Here is a 7,539-nt window from a genome sequence, read left to right as displayed (position 1 = left end):
GTAATCTCTACTGTTTATTGCACAATATTTAATTCTGAGATTAATGTATCTTTTACAGTAATTGGAAATTATTTTAGCTTCTGGAAGCACATTCTAAATGATAGAAACAGGATTCAGTCAGTGATCCAGCTCCTAGATATCACGCCAGGATGACTGGGAGATGAGGTCCAAAATGAGAACTCAGCAGTAAATATCAAGGTGAAGAAAAAAATACTGTCTCTGCTCCAAGAGGAGTAAATTTAGTTGCGATCTCAGTGCACTGACTACTCCAGTTAATGGAGTAGCATCCTTGTACTTCCAGTGTACTTAAACACCAGGCTACATTCAGCCAAGTGGCCTGGAAGAGAAATCAGTCTCTCTCAAAAGCAGATTTGAGGAATTATGAAAAGAGTATTTACCAGACCAAAATGAATTTAGAATGCTTTCTTTTTTTCAGCGTCAATGTTTTCATCCAGCATTTTATAAATGATGAGCACAGCTCCTGTACTCAGCACTTCCACAGCTTACATCTCTAGTGTTTTATACTACGCAGCTAGAAAAGAGGGAAACCAGAATCAATAACTCCCCATGAAAATTTGATGTAAGACCTAAACCTGGCATTAGACACACAGCTTGAGGCAGACCCTGGGAAGGTATCCCACGCTCCAGAATAAGTATACAGCTGCTGTGAAAAACATTCAGATCATCTCTGTTTTACTGCAGCCCAAACTGCCTACTTCATGTTTTTGAGTATTTGTCATTTGAGATAATTTAGGTGAGGCAGCCTGGGGATAATGTTCTTTTCCAGTATGGTTCTTCACTTGAAAAGGGCAGAAGACAGACTGGGATTACATAAAATATGCTTACATCAGTTAAAGGAAGAGGAAAGGTCTTTGAATAGTATATACACAGCAAGACAGATTACACTAGAGCTTTTCTTAAGCTCTTGAGTTTTGGGCTTTGCAACCTTATGGATATTTTATGTGCAGTAGAAGGAGTCAATAAACCTTGATTTATCCTCAATTTGCTAAAATATTTAAAGTAATGTTTTGAAATAACATGCTTCTTGATTTCAGAGCTGCTACGCAAGACACAGAAAGATATACGTAGTTTAAGAGGTGAGTATTTAGATGCATTTTATTTTCAGCTGTAACTGACATTATATCTGTATCACTGCAGTGCTTGAAAACCCAAGTAATAACAAGGCCATGAATACCTTGTCTGGGGTTCAGCTGTAGCAGTCACTTTTTCTTCTTCCTAGTAGCTGGTACAGTGCTGTGTTTCCGCTTTAGTCTGAGAACAACACTGATAACACACCGGTGTTTTAGTTGTTGCTAAGTAATGCTTACTCCAAGAGAGCAAAGAGTTATGGTGAGCAAACAGCTGCATGGTTCTGAGTTACTGTCTGGGCTTAAACCATGACAGTGCCATATAAACATATCAGCAGAAGTTGGTCCTTCTGACAAAGTGCTTGCTAAATACATGGGGGCCAATAGGTGAACTCAGCCATCCACCCCAAGGCTCTTAGGAGTGCAGTGGGGCTACACTGGTCAAAGGCAAGAACTATTTCAGTCATAATGCCTCATGAAAGCCTAAACATCAATTCTTCACTGGTAATGCCACATTAATATCTTTGTTCTTTTGCTTGTTGGCCAAATATTGAAAGAACTGACTAGAAATACTTTCCAGAAGGTCAAGTAGAAGAGTAATCCTAAAGACTGACATTTGAAAATCAGTATCTAGAATACAGAAATTATTTTTATGCAGGAAAGATAAAATTCTCTAGATCTAAAAGTTGCTCTATTATTTCTTAACAGACCTGTTCAGAAGGAAGATGAAGTCTGCATTGTATTTGTGTTTATTGCTTCTTACACTTCAAGTCCAGGGTCAATATGCCCTAAACCTCAGTGATGAACAGCAGAAACAAAAAATACCCTATTCCCCAGACCATTCCCAGGCTGAAGGTGAAAACTTGGCTCACATGAAGATAGCCCCCCAGCAATGCTGACTTTGCATTTAGGTTTTACAAGCAGGCCAGAGAGGAGGCAGGCAATGAGAACATTTTCTTCTCTCCTTTGAGCATCTCCTCAGCCTTTGCAATTCTCTCTGGGGGCCAAATCACTGACTCAGCTGCACAAAGGCCTCGCCTTCAACTTGACAGAGATGGAGGAGCCAGAGATCCATGAGGGATTTCAGCATGTCCTACAGCTGCTGAACGACCCTCACCAAGAAGTCCAGTTGAACATGGGCAATGCCTTGTTTATAAGCGACCAACTGAAATTGCTCCAAAAATTTTTATATAATGTCACATATTTTTATCACTCTGAAGCTATTTCTAGTAATCGCCATAATTGTCTGGAGGCTATAAAGGAAATCAATAAGTACATAGAAACAAAAAAAACATGGGAAGATTGTTGATTTACTCAAGAGTCTCGAGTTAGACACTGTGATGGTTCTAGTTAACTACATTTTCTTTAAAGGTGAGTGGCAAACATGGGGAGCAGTTATACACATAATCTCTGGATGTCTTGTCCAGATCTAAAAAACATAGCTTTTTTCCCACTGTGAGCCTATGCTATATGTGTTTCTACTTATAAATGACATAAAGAAAAATTTGAAAGCCAGGTATGAAGGCTCATTTTCTATATAATTAGAAAAAAGGAATAATAATTGAAAAATAATATCGTATCAATATCAAATCAATAATCAATATCATATCAATTTTAAGCCAGGTTCAGAGCTGAAAGCAATCAGAAAGGAAGGATGAGCTTGACAATTTATGACCATTTGTTGACAGGCACAATTGTTCAGCTGTGCAGGACATGGGCAAACAAGGATGACACTTACATGAGACGAATAAGGTTGAAACCTGTACAGTGGGAGTCCTTGGCAGATTTACCATTGCCTTAGCAGGAAAAGGCTCAGGTCTTTTCCATGGCAACCCTCAGCCTGTATTTCTCTTGTGTAATTTTTATTAGAGCCATTGAAATGACATAAAGCTTCTTTCTATGGCAAAGGAACAAGCATCCTTAAACAAGATGGGCTTTTTGCCTTTGCACTTCAAATAAAGTATTTTAAGCATCAACTGATGTGACATGCTTTTATTAGTCCCTTTTTCAGTTTATTCAAGTCTATATTCATTCTTTTGTCAAAAGGCCACTGGGAAAAACCTTTCAACTGTTTGTACACCAGAGATGATGACTTCTTTTTGGATGCCAGTAATTCCGTTAAGGCCAAAAGGATGCATTAAAAAAAAAAGGCTTTAATATCCACAGGGATCAGAATTTGTCTTGCTGGACTGTAGAAATCCCATACAAAGGAAGTGCTACTTCATTGTTCATTCTGCCTGATGAAGGGACAATGCAGCAAGTGGAGGATGCTCTGTTAAAAGAAACTGTGTATAACTGGATGGAAACACTTGAAAACAGGTAATCTTTTAATTTCTGGGTTTTTTTTAAATATTGAATAGGCCATAACTACTCATCCAAGCAAGGTAAAGCTTAGGATGCCACAATGAGCCGCTAAACAGATTGTTCTAAGGAACAAGCATTGCATGTTTTTTTTAACTCAAGCAAGGTATTGGATGATTTTGCACCTAGAGATAACAACACTCTCCTCAGCTTCTCCAGTCACAGCAGTGGAAGTGCTACCAGCTGTGATGATCCCCCACCCCATACACAAGTACATTACCCTTGGGAGCCTGTCTCGAGTAGGAAGAATCCAGCTAAAAAGAATATAAATTTCTTTCTCTCTAGTCTGAACGATAACTCCCAGCTAGTCATTTTCATTTACCAGCACTCTCTCCCTGCACCATTGATCAGACTGCAGCTGGTGGGACAGGTACCTCAATTTCTGCTTCTGTAACATAGGATTTATCACTGTCTTAGAAAGCCAAGCCTTACCTCCCTACGTATTTGTAACAGGTATATACCTGCAACAGCTGTTGAAGGGACAGCATTGAAGTATCTTGCAATAATAAATTCACATTTTTTGTTCATTTTTGAAAAGAAAAAATCTACCTGGACCTTCCAAAATTCTTGATCTCCAGCACCTATGATGTCAAGAGCCTGTTTGAGAAAACGGGTGTGACAGAGTTGTTCAGTGACCAAGCTGATCTCTCTAGAGTAGCAGAAAACACCCTCCTGAAGGTTTCCAAAGTAAGTATACAAACAGAGATGGTTACACCTTGCTTACACGCAGGTTTTATCTCCATAAATAGGCTAATCCTACATCTAGAGTGTAGTCATGGCTTATTGATGTTAATAAAGAAAGAAAAGGTTAGGCATTAAATGGCTGTTACTCCTACAGTTTAATTAATATTAAATTATTTACTGCACAGCAATCCTGCAAATTCGCTTGAAAGTCTCTGAAGAAGAAAACGGATCTGGAAAGCAAAACAGAATAATTTCATAAAAAGATGTTGTAAAATAATTAATGCATGACAAGGGGCATAGTTATGACGTAGAGTGTGGGAATAGTCATTCTTATCCTATGTATACACCATTCATTACTGCCAAGTTGGATGGGGCTTTGTGCAACCTTGTCTAGTGGAAAGTGTCCCAGGCTGTGGCAGGGGGGTACAACTAGATGATCTTTAAGGTCCCTTCCAACACAAACCAGTCTATGATTATTAAAACACCTTGGAATTTATATGGACAACAGACTTGTGGGTCAGGGATAGCCCCATTTCACAAACAAGATATTGAGATGCAGGTAAGTGATTTCCATAGTGTCCCTGGGAATACGTGCCTTGTGTCATGAGGGAATTGAGTCTTCCCTTCTATTCCACCCTTATGAAATCACTTCTGGAATACTGCAAATCCAGCTTGGGGTTCCCCAATACAAGGGAGATGGGGACATACTAAATTACAGTGAATGCAGTGGAGGGTGAGCAGGGTGGCTGCGTGGCTGGAGTATGGGTTATACGAGGACAAGCTGAGTGACTTAAGTTGTTCAGCCAGGAGAAGGGAGGTGAAGGAGGGCTCTTAGTGCTGGCTACAGATACCTATTAGGAGGATGTAAAGAAGATGGACACAGACTTTTGCAGGTTCACAGGGATAGGATGAGAGACAAGACACACACAAGATAGAAAATAGGAAATTCTCATAGAATCACAGAATGGTTAGGGCTGGAAAGGACCTTAAGATCATCTAGTTCCAACCCCCCTGTCATAGGCAGGAGGCCTCACTCTAGAATATCATCAGATATATGTAAAAAAAAAACATGAGGGTGATCAAAAACTACGATGGGTTACTTAGAAAGGCTGCGAATTTCCATCCTTAGAAATACTCAGACCCTGACTGGATGAGAGTTGATGCAGTGTAGGGTGGTTGGTTTCATTGGATGACCTCTAGAGGTCTTTCCAACATATATTATTCAATGTTTTTGTGATTCCTCATACTGAATAATACCTTATTTCATCTCTAAACACCCGGATTACAGATACAGAACAAGTAAATGAAGGACCACATGAGAGGAAATTTCAGATGTATTATTCACAATGTAGGAAAATCATAAAGGGCAGACTAAAGACAATGAAATAAGACCATGCAAAATGCAAAATATGTATCTGCTATACCTATCATAGAAAGCCCTATAAAGTCAAATCATGTCAGTGGGCTCTGTTACAGAAAGACACTTATAAATCTTGTCCCTATTATGTTTCTGTATACGCAGAAATTGATGCAATATGAAAACTCTTTTCTTCCGTGTTAGATACTGTCGTGGGTTCAGCAGTAGCAGTCATTTTTCTCCTTCTTGGTAGCTGGTGCAGTGCAGTGTTTTGACTTTCAGCTCGGGAACAGAGCTGATAGCGATGTTTTGGTTTGGCCAAGGACTTTGTGAGCCTCATGCTCTGCCAGGGAGGAGGGGAAGCCAGGAGGAAGCAGAGACAGGACACCTGACCCAAAATGACCAAAGAGGTATTCCATACCACAGCACGTCATGGCCAGGATGTAACTGGGAGTTGGCCGGAAGGGCTGGGAGACTGCAGGGTTGGAGGAGGTATCGGTCGGAGCTTGGTCGGGCTGGGGGGGTGAGTTATCGGTCAGCTGGTGGTGAGGTGTTGTATTTTCTTCCCTTGTTATTTCCTTTATCATTACTATTACTGGTGGTAGCAGTAGTGGTGTGTGTTATACCTTAGTTACTAAACTGTTCTTATCTCAACCGGTGGGAGTTGCATTCTTTTCGATTCTCCTCTCCGTCCCTCCGGGAGCAGGGGGAGGGCAAGAAAGGGGGGGAAGTGAGCGAACGAATTACCTGACTGGGTTTAAACCACGACAGATACTAAGGACAAAATCTTAGTCTGACAAACAACAGAACAATAAATATTATCTATGCTGCTCAGTATCTGCAACCATCCAGAACTACCTTCTCAAAGTGTTAAAGCAAGCAAGTTTGTCTCCAGATGCTTCTCAGTCTTCTCTACCTAGATTTTAATCTTTGCTTCTCTTGTAGGCAATTCACAAGGCTAACATGAACATGGTTCATGTTAGTGAGCGCAGTTAGAACAGCACAGAGGCTGCTGCAGTGACCTTGATAGAAGTACCATTTTCTGCAGAGTTTTCTCCTCCTCGCATCAGATTCAACAGGCCCTTCCTGATGATGGTTATTGACAAAATCGCCCATGGCAACCTTTTCATGGGGAAAACTGTGAACCCAGCTAAAGAAGACTAGGCCAGAGCACTTGTACCCCCCAGTGCAGAGAAGAGACCTTGTGCACACCCCAGACACTTTGCAAAAAGGGACTAGAATTGATCCACAATTAACATATAAATAATTGTTACATGAAGTTATTCTTCACTTACAAACAGACAGTTGGTGAAAAAGCATGAATGAACCATATTTATAAAATGATGCAGGCCAAATAGGCAGCCATAGGATCTTCAACAGAAAAACATTTTCTTACCTCACTCATCTCTGGTGTCACAGTCCCTTGCACACAGATAAGCCTTCCTCCTCCTAGCTGAGAAACTCCCTATGTCTTCCATTTTCTGCATATCAAGTCCTCAGTTCAGAAAACACAAACCTGTCCCCTTCAGCTGAGAAACCATCTTTTCACTTCCTCTCATTCCACTGTGAATCTCAGAAGGGTCTTTTATTTTTTAAGTCCTTGCAGGGCTCAGTGGCTAAGGAATGAAACAGAAACACAGACCTTTAGACACCCTTTTCACACACCTATAACACACCTAAAGGTTTGTTTATTGCAAAATATTTTCTCTATAGTCATCCCTTTGTGTTCAGATTCTAAAGAAAGAAAAACAGCAATGCTTGAAAAATGCTCCATGGAAAATCTTAGTCAGCTATACCTGTCTAACTCATTTTCCTTCTCAGGAAAATAAAATCAGTTGTTTCGGTAGTGCTTGAAGGGGCAAACCTCAGCTGCTGGAGCCAAGCCAAGGATTTCAGCTCTGCACAGAGCTGCCAAACTGCAAGTCTGTTTATCCACAACTATTAATACAGCTTGCACAGTCATTGGTCCCCTGCTTTGGGAGTGGCGAGGTTTAGGTGAGCAGTTAACTGTGTGCTATTTGGGATATGTTAGAAGAAAGGCAAGAATGA

General features: G+C 40.5%; 1 pseudogene; it reads left to right on the top strand.

The window, feature by feature from the left end:
- The first annotated feature begins 1,050 nt into the window (after positions 1-1,050).
- LOC130601362 (alpha-1-antitrypsin-like) lies at positions 1,051-6,773 on the top strand (annotated as a pseudogene).
- The last annotated feature ends 766 nt before the right edge of the window (positions 6,774-7,539 follow it).

The sequence above is a fragment of the Pezoporus wallicus genome, unplaced genomic scaffold (genome assembly GCF_028554395.1).
Source record: "Pezoporus wallicus isolate ANWC-B61680 ecotype Strahan unplaced genomic scaffold, APGP_CSIRO_Pwel_v1 contig_3017, whole genome shotgun sequence".
Classification (NCBI taxonomy): Eukaryota; Metazoa; Chordata; class Aves; order Psittaciformes; family Psittacidae; genus Pezoporus; species Pezoporus wallicus.
This window is presented reverse-complemented; position numbering and strand designations above follow the sequence as displayed.